The sequence below is a fragment of the Cryptomeria japonica genome, chromosome 10 (genome assembly GCF_030272615.1).
Source record: "Cryptomeria japonica chromosome 10, Sugi_1.0, whole genome shotgun sequence".
Classification (NCBI taxonomy): Eukaryota; Viridiplantae; Streptophyta; class Pinopsida; order Cupressales; family Cupressaceae; genus Cryptomeria; species Cryptomeria japonica.
The window spans coordinates 29,700,153-29,723,312 of NC_081414.1; the positions used below are offsets into that span (position 1 = coordinate 29,700,153).

Here is a 23,160-nt window from a genome sequence, read left to right on the forward strand (position 1 = left end):
TTTTTTTTTTTGATTCAATTATTTAGCAAATTGAACCATTTGCCACTCCACTGGTTCAAAAAGTCATTTTTTTCTACCTTCACGTTTAAATGAAATTGAATTTAATAAATTGCTGTTTTTCTTAGTTTCAGGTTAAAAAATGTTGTTTTTTGTTTGCATACCTTTACATTGTGCTAAAAATTTCTTGTTTGTTTTTGGCACTTGCCTCAATTGTTGTTTTCCTTCTTTACAATTGGGCTTCAAGAGGGATAAGAATGTGTTTCTTGAGTTTGACATTCCGTCTAAGTGCTGTTTTAATTTTTGATTTTTGAAATGGACTTAAATGGCTAAACATTTTTCTGTTTTTTGAGTATAGATTGATTTATTGGTTTATATCAAGTGTTCCATGGAGATGTGTTCCTAGGGGTATCGACAGGTCTCCCTATTTGGAGATTTTATGAATGTGTATTGTCTCCTACTAGGAGGCTGTCTGTTTTTAAATGAATTAACACACATTACTATACATTATTATGCTTCAATTGATATTTCTTAAACTATTACACGAATTAGCATTCATAACACATTCAACATTCATTACATTAAGTCCTATCTTAGCTTCTTTCCTAATCCTAATGAGGGATGGGGATTTACTATCATAGGGTAATGACACCAACTACAAAGAGGCTCCCTCAAGGCCCAGGACTACGGCGCTACCCATCTTGGCTCACCATTACTTGTGATGGGTTTACTCACCTTTCCCTATGCACCAACCTATCCTCTCATAGGCATTAGTATAAGAGTTGAGACTAGGCCATTAATATAATAGTCTTTCATGTATTATGAATGCATTTGTAAATTAAGTATGACTGCCATACATATTGCAGTCTATTTTAATATTACTACTAAATTCTGCATAAGAACATTATCAGGCTTCATATATTAAGCACATCCCCATGCATACCACCAATAACAAAGATGTTACTGCCTGTAACTTAATAACAGTTCTGACACCAACCTATCCTCTCATAGGCATTAGTAGATGAATTGAGACTAGGCCATTAAAATAATAGTCTTTCATGTATTATGAATGCATTTGTAAATCAAGTATGACTGGCATACATATTGCAGTCTATATTAATATTACTACTAAATTCTGCATAAGAACATTATCAGGCTTCATATATTAAGCATACATATTAAGCACATCCCAATGCATACCACCAAGAACAAAGATGTTACTGCCTGTAACTTAATAACAGTTCTGATCTGCAGTGATCTGATTGATGGTGATGTCACTGGATGCTTTGATTCCTTTCCTTTATATCTCTCAATGTGAGGGAGAGGTCACGCCTCTTCATCATGTATGCCCTTTAGCAAGAGACACACCCTTTCCACCATTAGCACCCTTTGAAAGAGTGCAACTCTACATTATATCTGCCCTTTGAAAGGGACACAACCTTTCATGATCATATCTGCACTTCTTATTTAAATCAGATCTGCAATTCTGATTCCCAAATCATCCCCTCTCGAATGAGGTTTGATGGAAATATTGTCATTGATGTCAAGGTTACATAGATGATTAGAATTCACTGTCATTGATGTCAAGTGCATGAGCAAGATCGTCAAAATAATGTCATTAATGTCTAAAGAGAGATTGGATTTGAAGAAAGTATTTGGTGAAATCACAAGGGTAAGGAATCCTACGACTATAGATTTACATTCATACAACATGCAACTGTTGAACAGGGGACCAAAGTCTTGTCATGGTTATTGCAGTGTACCAGAGGAGATGTTATTTTTCTGGTTGAATATTTGGAGTCCCTGAGAATAAGATATTTAATAAACAGTGATTAGAGATTAAATGCAGTAATACAAGACAGAGATCAAAGGTGCAGAAATTGAAGGAGTTTGGATGTGTAGCAAGTAATATGTAGAGATCAAGGATCAGTAATTAACGAACTGTTTGTTAATACGTATCAAAGTGAAATATATACCATACATGCTGGTCAATTTCCTCAGTAATACACAATAAAATTAATAAGACAAAAAGCTATAAAGGCCAATCACGTTGAAGACATAGAAATTATGGACTTTAGAAGCAGCGACTATTATCAAGGAAAGCAAAGGCAACAATTCTTATACAAAAGCAGTGATTATTATTCAGAGCAGCAAACAAACAATGAGTGCCCAGATTTCAGTTTAATAACTAAATAAGAAAACTGTTCACGAGAGATTCTATATTATAAGGAGTGCTTCATAAGACAGCAATAAAAGAGGATTAGAAGCAACGATTATCATTAAGGCATTTATTAATATGTTACAAAAAGCATCGATTTGTTTATAAGAAGCAATTATATGCTAAGATGGTGATTTGTTTAAAAAGAAGTAATTATCAAAAGACAGCGTTTCTTTAAGTGGCAGACAAAGACAAAAATTCAGAGAATAAGACAGAATAGAACAAGACAAAAGACACATAAGACAAAAATGCAAATAAGACAAATGTCTTGGAAAAGGATATGGTTCAGATCAAAGAAGCACGATTAATGAGAAAGGGTGTGATTAAACATAGCGATACATTGAAAGAGAGATCACACTCAGCGATTATATTAATGGTTTGGGTATTAATAATGGGCAACGGTTATCATTTAAGATGGTTAGTAATTATTCTATAAAGGTTACGATTCAGCATGGAATAGTATGATGTGTTTATTAAAACAAACATAACTAAAAGACAATAATTATGGGGCCCACCTCTCAATATTAGAGCCCCCCACTAAAAGAGAAAAGAATCCTACGTAAAAGGATAATGACTTAAAGGCAGCGATTTTAATTCTACAGCAAGGATTCATTTATACGATTAATGATTCAATTAAAGGAATGCAAGCATGTTAATCAACTCCTAAAAGGTGCGATGCTTATAATACGTGATTTGTTTAAATAATATTAAATAATTTTTTTTGGTTTATGGATGACTCTTTGGAAGATTTCACTCCTCTTACGAAGGGGTATATGCTGAAGATATAAATAATATATCAAGATCATTTGAAGTAAATGTAAGGGAGTATGGTATGTGCCTTTCTGAAGATATTTTCACATGCACCAGAAATTGATGACAAGGAAAGAGATTGCTGATTAAGTGGAGTGAGTACGTGCCTTTCAGAATATAATATGTATGTGCTCCTGAAGCCAATAATGATATCAGAAATTGCTGATTGAGGGTAAAATATAGTTTCAGAATTATAATAAAGAATTCTTAACAGAGTTGTGTGTGTATAAAAGTTGTGGGGTATAAAGAATGCTGTATGAAATAAATAAGTTCTCAGACGTGTGGTGAACGTGTGAGAAAAGTATGTGAGTGGCTGTGTATATACACATTTTTGAAGATAATCATTTTTGTGTACCAGATTATGGGAAGGTTGTAAATGAAGATATTGTACCAGTTTTAGAAGAGGATAATGAGATGAATGATGAGTGAAATATCATTCAGACATATACAGATTTGCATATGAAGATAGGAGACATATTAATGATGATAGAAGAGAAGTGTATGCAGATATAGTGGGAGGGTTATGCAGCGTTTCATGCAGAGACAAAGAAGACTTATGTGCAATTTGAGAACATATTTATGACAGGGTTATGAGGAGATTATGATCAGATTTATGTGACTGATTAGTAATATTCATCACAGCAGATTTGAGAAGATCAAATTGTCCATCATCCATTGTTAAAGCAACATTGTCAAGATGGAAATTCAGATTTATATGAAGTGGGTTGGTGCTCACTAATTCTGGATTGAGGAGTTGGTGCTTCCAGTGGGTTGGTGCTCACGAATTCAGAAGTGGGAGTTGGTGTTTCTAGTGGGTTGGTGCTCACAAAAACAGTGTTAGGGGTTGGTGCCTACGAAACTTTGTAAAGGAAGAATTATATAAAAGCATTTATTGCCTCCCGTAAGGGTTTCCATGTGTTCTACTTGTGTTCTACTTGTGTTCATATTAGTTAGATCATTTATGAATATTGGTATGGAATGAATATGTTTATGAGATAAGTTGTATACTTATGATTGAAGCTGAAAAGGTTTAAATTGGTAAAAGATTGTTGTTATACTGATTCACCCCCCCCTCTTAGTATAATCGTGTGCTCTTCAAGGTTCTCTTCTCCCTTTTATATCTCATGTTTGACGGAGTCACAACTTTTCATTCCATGTCTTTTGACCATTCATTAACATAGTTAAATTTTAATTATATTAAATTATATTCTTTTATATTTTAATTTTAATTTTATTTTTATTGTTTTGAATTTTAATTTTATTATTATTATTTACCATTAAATTCTATTTCAAAGTGGGGACATTACAGAATGGGATGAAGTGTTAAAAAACTTGTAGACATCTATTTTTTACAATATTTTTGGAATGACGCCTCTTTCCTGAGCATACCTTGACAATATCAGGCATATCAACCCTTGGCCTGCATATTTTAAAAGTTAATGAAATATCCAAATATAGAGAACATTAACTTAGTTCTTGAAACTTGGAGAAACACCAATTTAAACACGTCAGTTTTTGCAAAAAATTGCCTTCAAAAAGTTATGGAACTGCTTCCAAGTGCTGTGTAATGGCAACCAACTAGGAAAGAAATATGTCTTTGGGAATCATCATGCAAATTGTATAAAATCAAGCCTTTGTTCATAACAAATTGGCATGTAGATTTTAGTTTATAGTGTGGATTGCTACAGCTAAGTTGTATGATAATGAATCACCAGTAAACTTGAAGTTTGTATTTTTTAGTATATATTATTAAGAAGTCAATAGTGAAGTATAGCATTGTTATGTTGTTTGAATCAACTATTGGGACTAGTGTAGTAAACCTTGCAAGTCCTTGTAAAACTATATAATATTTTGTGTTGTAATTTACTCCTCCTCATGGAATGGGGCCTTACCCTCGGAGGAATCTTAAGATTTTTTACATGATGCAACCCTTCACTTGGATTCTATGACATGACATGTGTTCCACCAAGTTTCTATTGAAAAATGGCAGAGCAAACACAAAGACGAAACTAGATCACACCATTGTAGCACAACAATATTAAAATCATAAAATAAGATATTGATTTATTCGGAATATCTACATTACATTACAATATTAATAAAGCCTTTCAATTTCCTGCAAATACTACTCAAACTTCCTTACGAGAATAACTAATAACTAACTATTAATTTATTTACTAACATTTATTTTACCTAACATTATTTATTTATAACTAAACTAACCTATATACTAAGCTATTGATGTAACAAATCCAAGATTCCCCCCTTATTACATTAATCTGAACAAAGGATGGACATTACAAGATTTGACCATAGTAACCCTTTTGGAGACTTTGATGAAGCACCTTCACCAATCCTCCTCCCTCTCCTAGGAAACACTAGGTTGACTCCATCAGTGGATCTTTTGACTGTAAAACCTGCAAAACATTTGTACAACATGGGAGAACATAGTGTGCCCATCCTCCTTGCACAATGAGAGAACGACTCTCCTCTAAAAGTCCACATCTCCTCCTAGTGTGTCAAAATCCCTCCTCTAGGGCTGCACATGAGAGAACAATTTTCCTCCAAGAGTTCACATCTCCTTCGAGTGTGTCAGTAGCTCTCCTCCAGTGTTGTGGAAATAGTCCCCACTCTGCTGTATAATAGAACTTTAACCAATGTAGATACATTAATTGCACCCACAAGATCTTCCAAGATGCCAAGCCCCCTCTTGCTCTATGAAGGGACACAAATGTGAAATGGTGCTTCTCATGCAGAGCAAGAATGAAAGATGCTGACTGGAGATGTTGGACAGCTGATTGGTGTGTTTAACTGATTTCTTTGGCCAGTGATAGATTAATTTTTGTTTTCAGCACAGTTTTAGGTTTTGATGAGGTTTTTATGTGTTTTTGAGAGTTTTTGAATGATCCACAATGGAAGTAAATGCAAAAATGAAATTAAGCTAATACTGAGAATTAAAATCAGACTTTTGATTTTTACAACAGCAATATAATATATCAAGAATAACATTTTATTTCCACTTGGAGAGCAAATTTGCATACCGGGTGTCCTGAGCTTGCCTGGTTGAGCCTCCTTATTTGACTGAAATTCAATATACGATGAAATAGGAGCTTCCTAAATGTGCTGACAACTCCAATTGACTTTATTGACCTTAGAATGAATTACTAAAAACTTGAGTTACCGAGTTCGGCACTCAAAAGCCCAAATACTGGTCCTGGTTCGAGTTCGGTTCGTGTTTGGTTTGGTTCGAAATAGCAGTCAGTAAAGTCAAAACACCTGTTGCAGTTGCCGTTGATGAAAACACTCGTTTGCAGGTTGCCGTCGATGAAAACACTTGTTTGTAGGTTGTCGTCGATGAAATCACCCATTTGCAGTTGCTGTTGATGGAGGAATACAGTTGCCGACACCTGCTTGCAGATGATGTCAATTGAGGGAGAGATACAGTTGCCGTCGATGGAGGGATACATGCCATCGATGAAGGAAGGGCTACGAACAGTGAAGCCTTCGATAATTCATTGGCTTTCCGTTTATTAATTTTACACTTTAAAAGCTTTTCTATAAATTCATAATTCACTGATTTATAATTTTATACACATGTTAATAATACATGTTATTATATTTAATATATTATATTATATAATATTATTATTATTATATATATTATAATTATCAATATATTATATTATATTATATAATATTATATATATATATATATAATTTTTCTATTGTTTTTGTACTAACGAACCCAAATAAACCCAAACCCCTTTTCAAAATTTTGCCGTACTGGCGTACTAGTTCTTCGAACCCGAACCAGTGCCCGAACCCAAACCCAAACCAGCAACCTAGCTAAAAACAATTGATGAAGAAATATGCAAACCCAGATGGAATTCTAACTCCTTGCTAGGCGTGGTCCTCCAGGAATGAAGAATTTCCCTGTATTATTGAATATGCTGATCACATATGACCTTATTTCTCCAAAACAATTTCTTAATTGCTGATCCTAATTGCCAACAATGAATTTTAGTGCAATTGGCTGAGTTAAAACCCTTGTAATTACTTTCTACAAACTCCAAGCAAGAATTAGATGTATGGCTCAGCTGGGAATGATATGATCTGCTGGAATAAAGTCTGAAATTCTGGTAAGATCATCCAAACATGCTCAGACCTGATGTAAAAGCCCTATAATTGCTGTCTAACCCTGCAAACTTTGATTTTTGCCCCCCAATGGCCTGAAATGAAGTTCTTTGTGTGTCCAAATGCTGAATTAGTGAAAGGGGCTACGTCCTGTCACCAAAGATGGAGGTATTCGTCTCCAATCTGCTCTTAGATCTCTATCAACAATGTTGCAGACCTGCTGATGAAAAGTATTCTCCAAAAAATGAATAACAATAAAGCCAAAAATCTTCTTGTGAAGCCTCTTTTCTTCCCAAATTCCCACGCCCATGTTAGGGCTCCAAGATTCTATGATTATAAGTAGAATATTCCTCCAATTGGGCGCTCAGCTTGAGGGTTCCATTATCATGAGTTGGGGCCATTATATAATTAAAGTTTACTCCTTAATTATGTCTAGAAAGAGGAGCTCAAGGGGTGATGTTATAATTCATCATTAACTTCATTAATCCCCCTTCTTATAAAGTTACTTTATAAACATCTTTTATAAAGTCACTTTAATGTATTATTACCACTTAAGGTAAGGTAAAAGTAACTTTATGATATAATATAAAAGTGTCTAGTTGTCTAGCCTCCGAACTTAAGCGAGATGGGCGGGAGATCTGGTGTGAGTGCTAGGGTTTTGGGGTCGAGGGATGCAGACGAGGAAGAAGATGACATTGAGGTAGATGGACGGGATTTGACTCCCATTTTGGCTTGCTTTCAACGCCCTTTTTTTTGGGTCTTTCTTTGCTTGGTGTTTGCAACGTTTCATTGTAGATGGGCGTTTGTTGTGGGGGTAGCCTTGTTTGTTTGGTGGAAGTGTGGAGGCACGCGCAACTTCTGCGGGGTTTGGGATCTGCCGAGATGGCTATGCTCTTTGCTGTCCCTAGTCTTTTTGGCATGCAAATTGTTATCTTCGGCGTTCAGACCCATTATTGGAAGTGGCTCTGCCCTCCATGCCTATTTGCTTTCCCTGACCCTTGTGGGGTCTGGATTTGTCCCGTATTTGCTGTTCTTCCTTGGTAGATTTGGTGTCGCAGTTGGAACTCCCTATGGTGTTGGGCTGGAGCTATTCTGCAGGTGGCTTGGGGTTTGCTGCGGGAGATGTATGAGAGGAGAGATCCTCTCTATTCTCTCTCTTGTTGGTGTAGGGGGTTTGGCTTCGAGTTGGGGGAGGATTTGGGATCTGGGTGGTATCTGTGATGGAAGGCTTTTCTCTCTTCTTCCGGAGACCTGGTGGGTTCTTGTGGGCTTGGGGTTATCTGGTTTTGGAAGATATTTTTGCCCGGATTGTGTTCTCTACTCGTTCTTTTTTAGGGCTCTTCCTTTTAACCCCATTCCTTTCCCCCTACTTCTTGGATCTGTTGTGGAGGCTATTTCCTAGTCGGCTATGCCTTATTTGTCTATCTTCAGTTCAAGCTGACAGTTCTGTTTCTGGGGAGACTCTTTGTTAAGGGGGTTTTCTTGTTCGTGGTTTCAAGATATGCCGGTAGTCCTCTTGAAGGGTGGAGGTGCCTTTTTGTTCTTATTCTTCTCAAGAGGATCGCTTTTTGTTCAGGTTGCATCTCTCAGTTCCTCTCAGCCTGCCCTATTGAGGTGGGTCATTCTTCTATAGAGGGGAAGAGTTGCTAGCTGGTTGCTGTTAGATGGAACTCGTTGGGAGTTGGTTGGTTTTCGAAGCTCTCTCCATGCTTTTGTGCTTTTGGCCCCTTTCTTCTATAGAGGCGGAGAGATTGGGAGGTGCTCACCTGCTTGGAGTTGATTCGGTTTAGGTATCTCATTCAACTTACGCTTCCGGGCTTTTTAGGTAATGGGAGCCCGTCAAAACCCATTTTTAAGGACCTCAGGATGTTGATGGCTGAGTATGTGTTATGCATTGTTCTTCCTCCTCTGATCCCTATTGAGGTGGTGATTGTGGAGAGCTTTCGGTTTTCAGCCATGCTCTTGTTCCTCCTGGTTGAGAGAGCCAGTAAAAACCCTCATCCGTTAGTTATTTTTTTGACTAACCGGGTGTTTGTTGCTAGTTTTAAAGGGCACACCTTGGTTTCTTTTGGTTCTTGTTTTTGGTTAAGGTGTGGTGGGTTTGGGAGCCTAATATCAGGTTGTGGGAGTCTGGTGAAAACCCTCTTGTATGGTTGTGGGAGTCTGGTGAAAACCCTCTTGTATGGTTGTGGGTCCCTGTCAAAACCCTTAGTGTCTTTCAGGTTGTGGGAGCCTATTTAAAACCCTCTTCTATGGTTGTGGGAGCCAGTCAAAACCCTCAGAGTCTTGTGTCTTTGCTTAGGTCTAGCCTGATATGTAATGTTTTCTCCTGTCCTTTGGCTGGTGTTTCATTGGAGGTTGGCTGTATGGAATCTTTGTATATCTATTGATCAGCTGTTTCTTGTTGGGTTTTCATGCCGGTTCATCCAGGGGGTTTCAAGTCCCCTTAAAACTTGTTGTTCGGGGTTTCGGGTCCCCTCAAAACCTGCTTTTCCCTTAATCAAAAAATTTATGATATAATATTAGCATTAGTTCACCCTTCTCATAAAGTCACTTTATAAAATATTTCCAATTTTAGAAAAAGTGACTTATAATGTAATAATAAAGTTTACACAAACTTGCCAAGGCCAAATAAATGACTAAGTGTGGGGCCTCCTTGCACACTCCATCACCTCCTAACCACTGGGTTCACTTGCGGAGGTGGGTTAACAAGTGAAATTGTATATCTGGATGACATCCTAGAAAGTGGGGACATTACAAAGAAGCTAGCTTGAGATGATAAAATACTTCCATTCTGCATTGCCTCCAACCTACAATTTGACCTTGTGCCAAAAACTCACACCACTATTCTTTGCTTAAAACCCCTCACTCAATACAAGCAATATCTTCAAACCATTTCTGGGTTATGTTCTCCTCATCAACTTAGTAAAATATCAAAATTGCAAATACTAAATACTAAGATTTCTTGATTACTAAATAAAATTTGACAAATGAATGTGTCAAAATGGAGTTTTCTATTATATCGATATAAAGATGATTACAATGAGTAGCATGATATCAAAATAAGTACAAAATGTCAAAAGGTAGTTAAGGGAGACCTCTAATCATCTCCAAACTCCTCATTATTGGAACTAATGGACTCCTCACGGTCAAGATCCACCAAACTAACTCCAACCAACCTTGCATTTGAAGGCGTAACATCCTCATCAACTTGTGATGGCTCCTTTGGATCTACATCTCATCGTATTATTGGACTCTCTTTGTACACAAGTGTCTTGTGGTCAATGAGACGCAAAGCACTATGTACAACCACAAGCTTCTTTGCTCTCCTAGAGGTAAGTCTGTTCCTCTTATGAGAGTGGATGAAGCTATAGATAGACTAGTTCCTCTCAGTAGTTGAAGAACTATAAAATTGAGACTGCAAATGAATGGCTAGAGTGGTAGTCAAAGATTTTTGTCCATGACAATTTCACTACGAAATTGGGTCCTCCTTTACCATGGTTCCTATATCCATCTTAGCTATGTTTGAATAACCCCTAAGAGTGGCAAATTTGGTCCACTTAGTGTGAATCTTGCCACCATTATTAGGATCACACATTTTATCAATGCACTTAAAGAATCATTTCTTTGCCTCATCATCCTGAATCCGTGTAACTCTACCAGGCCTACCCTTGTACTACTTAGGATTCAATGCATAGGCAACCATATGCAAGGGAGTGTTGAGCTTGTCTCATTTGTGCTGAATGATTGGCCGAATGTGCTTATTATAGAATGCTAAAGTGGGGTCCTTCACTCGCACAACAACCCTCATTTGGTCAAACATAGAATCAATGTACTCATACACCTCTCCAAGGGTAGGTGCATCTCCATCCCCAAATTTGATGACCTGGAAAACTGGATCAATGATGGAGGCTATGTGTTTTGCATCACTCCAAAACACATCATTCTTCACTATCTCCTTCACCCTCCTCCCCTACTTTGTCTTGGTCTCGACCCACCTATTTCATTTCGTTGTCATAACCATGAGTTGCAATGCCTCTTGCAACTCAATCATTATCTCCAAGAGAATGAAATAGGATGCATATATGATCTCAATAGGTTTCAAGAACTCCTTCGCAAATCTCTTGAAGAGTGCATGTGAAGTGTGGTGGTTGCAGATAAACATTTGCACATCTCTTGCTTTGCTTACCAGTCATCTAATCTATTCAATCTTTCTCATGTCCTTGATTGCATTGTTCATGGCATGCACACAACATAGAGTCCACCAAATATGTCTGTAGGCTGCCTCAATAAGTTTCCCTGTAGCTTTGCACACATGTTCAACATTTGTCACTACTTGGACCACATTTTGTGGCCTAATCTCCTCAATAGTTTCCTTGAGGACCTAAAACTAAAAATTAGTATCTTGGCAATGCCTTGTAGAATTAACTACCTTGAGAAAGTATGGGCCTTTTGCACATGTAACAATGATGTTGATGAGTAGACGATGGCTAATGTTCGTCCACCCATCCATAACTATGCTGCATCTAGACTCCACTCAACATGCCTTCATCTTCTCCATCAAAACATTGATCTTAGAATAATTCTTATGATGGTCTTCCCCTCGCAACCATCGATATCATCTCCTTATAATAAGGAGATCGAGCTATATGAAATGGGATGCCATTGGCAAAGATCATCTATCTCATTTGTTAGCTGGACATTGAACAATTCAGCTATGGGGTTACTTTGCAACTTGTGTTTCCCCTTACCCTCTCATGATTGGGCCATAGTACTGGAAGTGGATGAAGGCCTTGACATCACTCCTCTCGTCTACAATGTATGACTAGAAGCATGTAGTTGGCTCTGTTGAAGCTGTGCCCTACCAGACAAAGTTGTAGGCATTGCAACTGCATTGTCATCAAGAACATCCCAAAGCTTGTTGATCTCAATTCTATATGTGATGTTTTTAGGATCTTCCAAAAAAGGACACGAGTCTGTTGTCCTAATTACTGAACTTGCACAAATTCAGACGACCCCATAGTTTTTTGCTTGAAATTTGAGATTTGCCTACAATCATGCAAGGTACTGCAAGCTGTTAAAAAGAGGCAACTATTTTGCTGAGCCAGTGAATGGTTTCATTTGAAAAGTTTCCATTGTGGCGAGTTTAGGATAGGTAGGTTTCCATTTCCAATAAGTGTGGTTGCATAGGTTAGTGTCTTGTTTTAAGTAGTTTGTTTGCGTCAATTATGTCATTCTTTTGTTGTTTCATGTTTTCGATGCTAGACTCTGTAACCCAATGGATACTAAGGCACTTAGAGATTCTATATTCTACTACCTTCACTCATTTCCATGAATGAAGGTAGTTCCCTAGTCAGAGCCAGCTGTTATCCTAATTTTTGAACTTGCACAAATTGGGACAACCCCACAGATTTTTGCTTGAAATTTGAGATTTTAAGGCTCTAGACACATTTTCCAAGGCATTTTTCCATCACCTAGGAATCCATTGATGAATCCAAGTCCTTCACCTCTGTTTTTGTCAATTTTCATTGTCTTAAACTTGGATTTTTCTTCAATTTCGGGTTTCAGAGCAGTCACTACAAGTAGAAGATTTTAATATGAAATTTGTGATTTTAAGGCTCTAGAGCATGCTTTTCAAGGTGGAAAGTCTACATTTATTGATGATAATTCAATCATGAGTTTATCTTCCATCTTTGTGAAAATTTTGGTTACTTTTGGCCTTCATTTTGGCCATTTTCTGTGCAATTTCGGGTTTTAGAGCAGTCATTGCAAGTAGGAACTTTTAGATGTCATTGTATGTAAACTCACTGCATGTAGGAACTTTTTGATTTAATTACAAGTTTTAAATTTCACTTTATGTTTCTTTTTTCACTTTAAGTGTTTGTAGGAACTTTTTGAGGTGATTGCAAGTAATTGAAATTACAAGTCTTTCAACTTGTATTTGTCTCCAAGAAACCCGAAATTGTCTTTAAGTCAAAAAGTAAGTTGTAAAGTGACTTTTGAAACCCGAAATTGGCTTTAAGTCATATTTAAAACTTGTAAAGTGATTTTCAAAGCCCTATTACAAGTTATTTGTAAAAAGTAAATTGTAATGGGTCATAAAAAACCTGATTTGCTTGAAGTAAAATTTTACAAGTTATTTTAAACTTGTAATGAGTCTCCCCAAACTCGAAATTAGTTTTGCAAGTGTTTTTGTGGATTTTTAACTTGCTCTTGCTCATATGAACCCCGATTGGAGAAGTTCTTGACAGATTTGCTAAGTCACGTGGACAGATTTGCTAAGACATGGTGTAGATTTTGTTTCTTTGTTAGTCTTTAGATGGTTAGGGTTTGCTGAAGCAAGTAAAATGATTTTCCAAAGAAAATTTTGTGTCTTCCCTCCATAGTCGGATCTCCACAAGGCGGTTGCAAGTTTTTTTAATTCCAAATGTCAAAGTTCTTCATCTCCATTGTTTCACTCCCATGAATGATTTGCGAAGTTTTTCCCATTGCATTACAAGTTAAATTTGCCTCTCATATCAATCATGGCCATGACTATCAGAGATGTCTATGTGCATTCCCAATAAGACAAGCTTGTGTTCTTCCCTTCAAGTAAATTTGCATTTTACTTGTAATCGGGATTTTGAAACCCGATTACAAGTAGTGATATTTGATGAGTGTACGCTTTTCCCATTAAGAAAATACTTGCTTTTGGGTTTGTATGGCCTTTCACCATTTCAAAGTTAGCCTCGTGTGAATACTTGCACTTGCAGTGAGCCTTCCCAAACCCGAAATTGAGCTTTGGCCCCATTTTTGCAGTCCTTTTGTCTCACCCATGTCAGTCCTGTATGCACACACGACCTACCAAATCAATAAATTAAGGCATGGGCCTTATTTTGCAAGCAAATTCCAAGATTGGAGGATGATACAAAGAAATAACAACATGACGGAACCACACAAGGGGATGGATAAGTGATATGAATGATTGAGGGCATAGAATTCTTTCGAGACAGAGATATGCTTCTTACCTCAGCCTTGCAAAGAACTTCCCTCTTGAAAAGCCAGTACTACCCCAAGCAAGAAAATAAGATTGAAGTTTGTTGGCCAAGGACACAAAGATCATTAAGGATGCAAATTCTCGTTCCGTTTCGAGATGTCTTCACCAATCCTGAATACTTCAGGTTCTAGCATCCCGAAGCAGCATGAAGATCATCACAGACAAAAGATTATGTAGTTAGAGTCGTGTCTTCAGACACAAAGAATAGTTTGAATTGTGTATTTGCAATTTTGTTTTGACAAGTTACATGTGAAAACAAGTTTTGTAATTGCAAGTGTCACTTTCACTTGCATTTTTGTAAAATGTAATTACATGTAAAGCAACTACAAGTTGAGTTAAATTAGGACTGTAGTTGGAATAAGTCATGGTGGTTGAGAGAATTTCTCAAGTTAGTTGGGATCCTCCCACCTTATTCTTTAAGGCTCTTCTCCTATAAATACTTGAGGGGGTCTATTGTAATCTATATCTTTTGGCAATGCAACAAAAACCTGCCAGTTTGTATGTGCACTCTAAGACTTTGAGCTTAGATGTAAATCAAATTGCTTTCAATAAAAGAGGCAAGTTGTGTTGAGACTTTGTGCCAATTCAAGTTGTTATATGACGACATTTTCTAGATTTGATTGTGATTTTTGTTTTATTGTTCAAGAGGGATTTAAATTCAATCTTGCAACCTTTGAGCTGCTAATTGTATTTAGAGTTATAGGTTTGGTTTTCAGACTTGGTCTTGCAGGCTTTGAGCTGCTTATCACGTTTGAAGCTAGTGTAGAAAGCTCAAGTAAGGAGATAACTTGTAGACTTTGTGCTGCTTTTATTTTTAAGACTTGTGCATGTAAGGTGAAGTGCATCATATAGACAGACTTTGAGTTGCTGTGTGTTGTACACTTATTATTTTGAGAAGGTTGATAGGACAGTAGGAGTGCTGAAGACTTTGTGCTTTCTTTTCTATTTTCCGGACCCGGCGAAGTGATGGAAGTCTTTGTGCTTTCATGGAAACTTTGCTTCCATTTACGTTCTAAAAATCCTACAAAAAGTTTCATTTTTGTATTTATTGTTGTTGCTGTAACTTCTTTTCTAAAATAAGAGAAAGAATATCGTTTGTTTTGATGAAAGAGAATAAGATGTTATCCCACCCAAATTAGATTAGTGTTAGTAGTAGTAGAGGGGGAGCCTTCCCTAAATTAGGAGAGTTTTATACTCACACTGTGGCTGAAACCACAATTTTGCACATCCTCCTGTGTGTACAAAATTTTCAACCAATAGGGTCCACACCTTTTCCTTGAATAAAATGCAAGCGTGCATTAACTCTAGTAATGCTACCAAACCATTGTATACCACAAATCTCCCCGATGTGCCTGGTGTTTTTGATGCAAACTGTTTGAGAGGAGACTTAGGATCAATAGAACCCTTCCTTGTGCCATCACCTATTCTCGATGTGCGTGGTATTTTTGATGCAAATTGTTTGAGAGGAGACTTAGGATCTAAAGGACCCTTAGCATATTGTGTCAGTAATTCAGATGACATTCTATACTAGCTGCTGCACGTGCCATGGAACTAGATTGGGCTCCATGATCAATCCCATCGTCAGCCCCCTTAGCCTTAGGTTCATATTTTAATTCATTTCCACTATGAGAATGAATTTCTCTCTCATCGAAATTCATGTCGTGAGAGCTCATTGTGACATTGCATTTTACAAAATGAAAATGAAAATAAATTCAATAAGCACCTAGTTTTAGCCTAGTCTAACATATTTGAAAACAAAATTTAAAATTTGATGTTGAATCTTGAAGGCAAAATGAAGAATGATTCCAATGTTACGTTGAAATGAATGTATGAATATGCATATGCAGCCATTTTGTTGAAACAAATGTATGAATATGCATTTGAAATGGCTGCAAATGCATGCATATTCTTACATTCATTTCAATGTAACATTGGAATCATTCTTCATTTTGCCTTCAAGATTCAACATCAAATCTGATTTTGAAAATGAAAAAGAAAAAACAACAAAAAAAATTGAAATCAGAAAATGAAACCAACAAAAAACAACAAAAATGTTCAAAACCTACCTTTTGCTTGAAAAATCTCTCCAAGTTTTTGTAGAATCCTCCTCTTCTTCTTGCTCCTTGTCACTCCTCTTGCACTTGCACTCACTCAACCTATATCTTTTCACTCCAGTTAGTCTTTTCTCTCCTCTTCAACGAGCTGTTGAAAAAATCAGAAAAACAAATTTGAGAAAGAGAGAGGATTTTGGGGGGTTTTGTAAGGCATAGAGGGCATGGATGGGGCCCATGTCAAATTAGGGTTTGACCCTAACCCCGAAAAACATAAAAAAAGAACTTTTAAAAAAAATTGCACTTTCTAGATGTCTAGGGACGGGTGACTTCCAGATGTCCCTGAGATGCTCGAGGGACTCCTAGGCGTGCCCGAGATGTCCTAGAGATGCCTGGCTGTCTCCGGATGTCCCAATGGCATCGGTTCTGCAATTTGAAGGAGGCAATGCATACTCACAGCTTAAAGAAGCCTGGTCTTCAAATTGTCCATTATGAATAATATTGATGAAGCATTTAATACCTTTAGCGACCTGCTCTTTGCTGAGCATCCTTTTAATAGTGCGAAAGGTTTACTACTATGCTCTAAATTCCACCATATGGATCTATGGGTAAAAATTCGAGTATTGCTGTTATTAATAAATTGACAATTACAAACTTTGATTTTAATAATTTCCCAAGCTTTCCACAAACTTTTAAACACCTCAGATCCTATAGGGGTTATAGGGCATTTGCTAATGAGGAGATCACGAAAGGGCAATAGTTTTCAGGTTCTAGCTTGTTTGGGTACGACCTGCTATATATTATTCCTTACCAGTATTTTCCATGGCCCACCATCATCAAGAGCTATGATAATCCACTTAACAGCAAGGGCCATGCCATGCTTCTTTACGTCCATCAGGCCTAGGCCACCATGGTTTTTAGCCAAACAACACCACTCCTATCTTATAGAGTGCTTTTTCCTTTTTCCTTTTCTATCTGACCAACAATATGGAATCATAGTACAAGCTATAGGAAGAGAGTATCTTTTGAGAAACTTGTGTTCTACCAAGGGTAGAAATTGTCTATTCCATCTATCCAACTTTTCCTCAATTTTTGTCTTAATCCATAGCCACATATCTTTTAGGTTGGGGCTGGTTGGAAAAGGAGTGCCCAGATACCTCGCTTATGCACCCCCCTTCGGCACCCCCTGCACATTGAAAGTCATATTTTTTAAGCCACTTGGGTGTACTAGATCACCCTAGTATGATGGATTTTGCATTAAAGATCTTAGCACTTGATGCCTTGCAAAATAGGTCTAGTTTCTTAACCAAATTGTTCACATTACTCTCTTCAAGTTCCACAAAAATTGCAGTATCATCCGCAAATTGTATGCTAAGTAAATCCCTATTATCAAGAAGTGTAGTAATTTTGGGGATAAGACTTGGTTCTCTCAATAAGTAAAGCACAACGTTTGAAGCAATTACAAAGAGTGGAGGGGCAAGGGGGCAGCCTTGCCTGATAGATCTCTCCAATGCAAACTCCTTGGAAAGAGATCTATTCACATCTATCTAAGCTACAACATCTCTTAGCAAGGTGTTAACCATGCTGCAGAAATTAACACGGAAACCAAATGCTTCAATGGTAATTCTCAAAAATGACCATTCAACCCTATCATAGGCCTTCTCAAAATCTAAGAGAAGCATAGCTGTGTTTTTCTTGGAACACCTAGTCCATTCCATGGCTTCTCAGCTGGTAAGCAGATTTTCTAATATATACCTTCGTTTTACAAAACCAGTTTGGGTGTTTTGATAAACCTAGGAAGAATGTCAACCAATCTTAAGGCTATGATATTAGCTAGAATCTTGTATGACATATTGTTGGTAAGCAGATTTGTCACTGCGATTTCGTCTTCAAATGTAACCCTGTTTGCTCTGTGAGCAGTGACAACCGTGCCAACAGTTGGAGAGATTGTAGCAAAACCACAATCTTCCACTTCGTTTGAGAGGGGCAACTCCCTCGTATGATGGGGGTATTTGGTATTTTTGTGTACTTTTAACTTGAAAGTACATAAAGGAGAAAACACAAAACTAAAACAAGATGAATAGCAGAAACTCCAATAGTAGACATACAAATACCAATTGGGCTTCCACAACTAACAATAGATTACAAGGGGTTTAAGTACAAGATGTATTTTAGATATGCAATGATGATGAAAGGAGGACAAAACATTTTGTCATACGAAGAGATAAGCCGTACTAACACTTGATTCAAGATACCAGGAAATTATGTGTTTCATCAATTACATATATTTTTGGAATTGAAAACCAATGGATTCCATCAGTACACAAGGATTATCAATTTGACATACGAGAAATCGATAATAATAACTCATAAACACATTTAAGACATACAAATTTAATGTATTATTTGCCATTCTTTTGAAAACATACAAGTCCAAAATCTTTGTGCACCAAATGTGAAACCAAAAGTTCTCCAGAATTTCCCCTCTGCCAGAGTTCCCCTTTTTACAATGCAAGAGTCTTGTATTTATAAGCTTTTGAGGATAACTACTTTGCAACCACTTAGAATAACCACTTGGGATAACCAACTTAGGTGCTCACTTAGAATAACTACCTAAGTGGCCATTTCTAATAACTACCTATTTGCAAGACAAGTTAGGATTAACCTAACTTTTACAAAAGATAAAGTTCATATTCTAACTTTTAATTACAAAAAGTCACATAAGTCACTTCTTACAAAAGGCAATTTAGAACTCTTAACTTTGAAGAAAGGCCAAATTGTTGATCTTGCCGAGGTAGCTTTCCATCTTCATCAGCTTCATTTGTACTTATTATCATTTCATCGTTTGGTCATTTGCGATCATAAAACACATATCTTTCTTTTGGAATGAATGGATAATCTCTAGGTTCTTCATAAGGATGATAAAGTGTAAATGTCACAATATATTCATAGTTCAAAATTCTTGAAAGTTCTAAACTTTCATCCATGTATAATACAAAACTACCACCATATCTAACATCCTTTATACTTCTTCAGACCGTGTTGATGAATTCTCCAATTGTCTTATCCGGGATACATAACAGAATACCAATCAAAGATTCCCACGCTCTAGCTTGGGTTTTCCTTATAAATGTGTACTTGACACATGGAGAAATCACATTAGAAATATGTGGGCCAAGTGAATATGAAGTCTATCCAATAGGTGTCATAATGTTGTAGTGTAAATGAAGATGTCAATATCAAACACGAGACAACAACCAATGCATAAATATGTTGTTCCTCTCTCACAAAGAATGCCAAAAGAATATGAACTTGGCTCAATTTATGTTTCTAAACCATTTTCAACCAATCCATTTAATGAAAATCTACAACATTTCCTTCCATGAAATCACGTCTCCTTGAGGTGGTTTGTTAAACAGTTTATGTGCTCAGGATGGATGTCCATGTGCTGATCTGAAGCTCCCATTTTTGCATGATAATGAGGATAGTGATGGTGCAATCTATGAATTTAGCCTTACGCCTGCCAATTGTATGGAGTTCGAAAGTTTCAAAAGCCTTTTCAAAAAGTCCATTTTGTGTACATTTCGCAGTCTTAGCATGGCAAGAGATCACATTTCTTTGAGGCTCTTTGTCCAACAGTTCACGGATTTTGGTTTGTATTTATGCAGTTTACATACATTAATACCCTATTTCCTATATGTTTTGCAATAATCGCAGCCATGAGATGACATCGCTTTGGGGCATTCTGTCAACCATTTCACGTGCCTTGTTCAAACTTCCACATTTTGCATACGTGTCTACTAGATTATTTGCAACCATGATATCTGACAAGAATCCTCCTCCTATTGTACTTTTATGGACATTTATATTCTATTACAAATCTCCCTCTTCGCGTGGGTAGGTAGGAGGATGCCGATAAAGACTATGGAATCGGCTTTGCTCTTGCCTAATGCTTGATAGTTTTTGAAGCTTTTCAATCATGGATCGTGCATTATGAGCATGCCATGAGATCATATCTCTTTCGAGGCAACTTTTCAAACGTTTAGATGCGTGGCTGGTGTCTCTACTCCACATGATCTTGCAAGTATTAAGTTTGTGAGCATTTTACATGCTTTAATGGACATCTATAACTTGTTGCACCGGCATATAGAGTATGTTGGCAAACTTGTGGAAACTAGAATTTAATATCTTACACTTTTCTTTCCTTTGAAGTTTGTGAAGTCTTCTCAACAAATCTATTTGATGTATGTCTCAAGTTAGTTATGATAACTAACTTTTGCTATCGGCTTCTTGGTGAACTTTCAAAACAAGCCAAAAGCACCTATAACATTGCATTCGCTCTATCATCGGTGTTTTGCCAAACTTATTAAAGTTGCTGATATTTGAGTTCTTTGAGATAACGAACCCAAGGGCATCGGTTTCTTTGTTAACTTGTGAAACTTATTGATTTCACTGACCCTTGCGATAAGTTAAATATTGGTGACTTGGTCACAAAAAGCAACTTACCGATTCACTATTTCAACTTTCACTGGGATCGGTGATTTGTGCTACTTTTAAATGTGGCTGATGAAGTTTTGATGCTCCTCCTTCATTGCTTTATGGCTCGAGCCAACTTACCAATGGTGCCTCCATAATTAAATGCACTTGTTTGCCACAAATGTTTGGAAACGTCATAGTTTGCACTAGGTTAGTACTTGTCGGTGTTTTGGTAAAGAGAAGCAACTTGCCGATAAGGATGTCATTTCGGTAATTTGCTTGAAGACACCAACTTGCCGACGAGTTCCTTATTGTTGAAAGATTATATAATCTTCCATGTTAGTGTTTTGATTCATAGATATTAGTTCTCAACTTCTTTCCCAAACGGTTGACGAGATTTAAATGACGTTTTTTTTTTCTTTTTTCGATTGGTTATTGTTGCTTTATATTGATAGTCCAAAAAATACAAAGTTTTCTTTGCAGTATCATATCTACAAAATAAGACATTGTCTTTGACCAAAAAACATTGCGACCAGTCTTTTACGCCTATCAACCTAAATACAGAGAAAACAATACAGAACATCAAAAAAGATTGATTTATTGATCACTAGCGACCACCAATTCCTTACCCTTTCCATCACGATTGCCCTCCTGCACCTTATGGCCCTCAGAGTCGTCTGCCTCGTCATGATTTTTGGGCGGAAAGCCAATCCACAGTGTGCGTTTATGCGGCTTCTTCTTGGCTTAACAACCTGCAATTGACATTTTGCGAAGAGCTTTTAACTTTGGAAGACCAATGTTGATTTGTTTTGATTGTGCCACAAATTGCTTTGAATTTGCATCATTCCTCACGAATATTCAAATTTAGCTATTTTTGTGATTCTTGGCAAATTACATCATCCCTCCCAAGAATTCAACTGAATTGGAGGAGGGTTCTCGTTCAGACCATTGTTCCTTTCTACATAAACCCAACTATAAATGATACTCCAAACATGGATGGAGACAAGGATCATATGACGTCATCACTTCATAGGCCTAATCAACTCATCAAAAGTTCAAATTTGGTGGTGTCAAAACAAGGTCAACACACATTCAACAGAGTGATAGGTCTTCAATTTTTTATCAATGCTTTGTCACCATCTTTGACACCTTTATTGATGTTTTTGCCCAAAGATCCTCTATTGAGTGCTTCCTTGTAAACTTTAAACAAGTTATCACATACCCATTCAATATGTGTTTTATATAATTCCATGGACAGTCCATCAGCCCCAGGGGACTTGTCATTATTCAGAGTCATGGCAGCTTTTCTGATTTCATCTTTAGAAATATCTTCACTAAGCCTTACAACATCCTCATCAGATATTTTCCTTGGAATGATTTGGTTAAGGAATGCTCTCACCTTGTGAGTAGCAGCAGTGTCCTCTTTAGATGTAAAGAGGTTCTTGTAGAATAGGTAGAATTGCTTTTTGATTCATCTTGATTAGTAAGAAAATTATCTTCATGTGAAATTTTATAAATTTGTTCCTTAATGCCTTTATCCTTAATGTACCTAAAGAAGAACTCTGTGCCTTTGTCCCCATTGTTCAACCGGTTCAGTTTTGCCCTCACCTTGAGTCCCTGATTTTTGTTTACTTGCAATCTCCTTAAGGAGCTTGTAGCAGTGGTGAGTTCTTCACACAAAGCTTCATTAAGTGAGTCATCTTGCAAATATTTTTCAGCTTTTAGCAATATTTCTTTGAGATTATTGTCCTCCTTCCTCCTATCTATTACTCTCTTTTTGCCAGCACTTTGGAATATTACTTTCCTTCCATTCACGTTATGCATGCATTTCTCTATATCATTGAAGTCTCGGAGCATCCATTTTTTGATACCCCTTAGAGTGATTATAGTAGCATTAAAGTCCTCACCTTTCAAGAGGTTTATATTGAGGATAAAACAATCATCTTTCCTCTTCTCTTCTAGTTCACCTCTGCCCAATAGGATCCCTGCCTTGAGGGGTGATGGTCAGAAAGTGAGTATGGATAAACACTAACTTTGCGGAGTTTTTCCTGAGATTTTTTTCGGGCCTTGGTTTTGGTTTTGGCGAGTAGTTCAACTATGATCCATATTTCTCAATAAGCCTAGTTGCCTCCTTGGACAACCGTTTGTGGATCCCACCCTGCAACAGTTTGGTGATGTACACGGTGAAAGCATCGTTCACCCTTCTATAGTATTCAATCTTGTGCAAATGGAGTTGTGGATAACACTCATAAACTCTGTATTGTCTTGGCCCATTCTTGATTTCGCCCTTGCATATCAATCCTTTGTACAGAACAAATCTGAGAAGCAAGTACACAAGGTAGGAGCTCATGTTGAATTTCTTTGTTTTCTCCAAACTTCTCCACTGGAAGTCGAGGTCATCCCTTATTATTTTGGCCCAATGGATCAATACTCCTCTT

The 23,160-nt window shown here is 37.0% G+C and overlaps 1 protein-coding gene across 1 annotated transcript in view; it reads left to right on the forward strand.

Moving 5' to 3' along the window:
- LOC131038217 (plant UBX domain-containing protein 2) overlaps window positions 1-23,160 on the forward strand; it is a 66,757-nt gene that overhangs the window by 26,441 nt on the left and 17,156 nt on the right. The window lies entirely within an intron of this gene.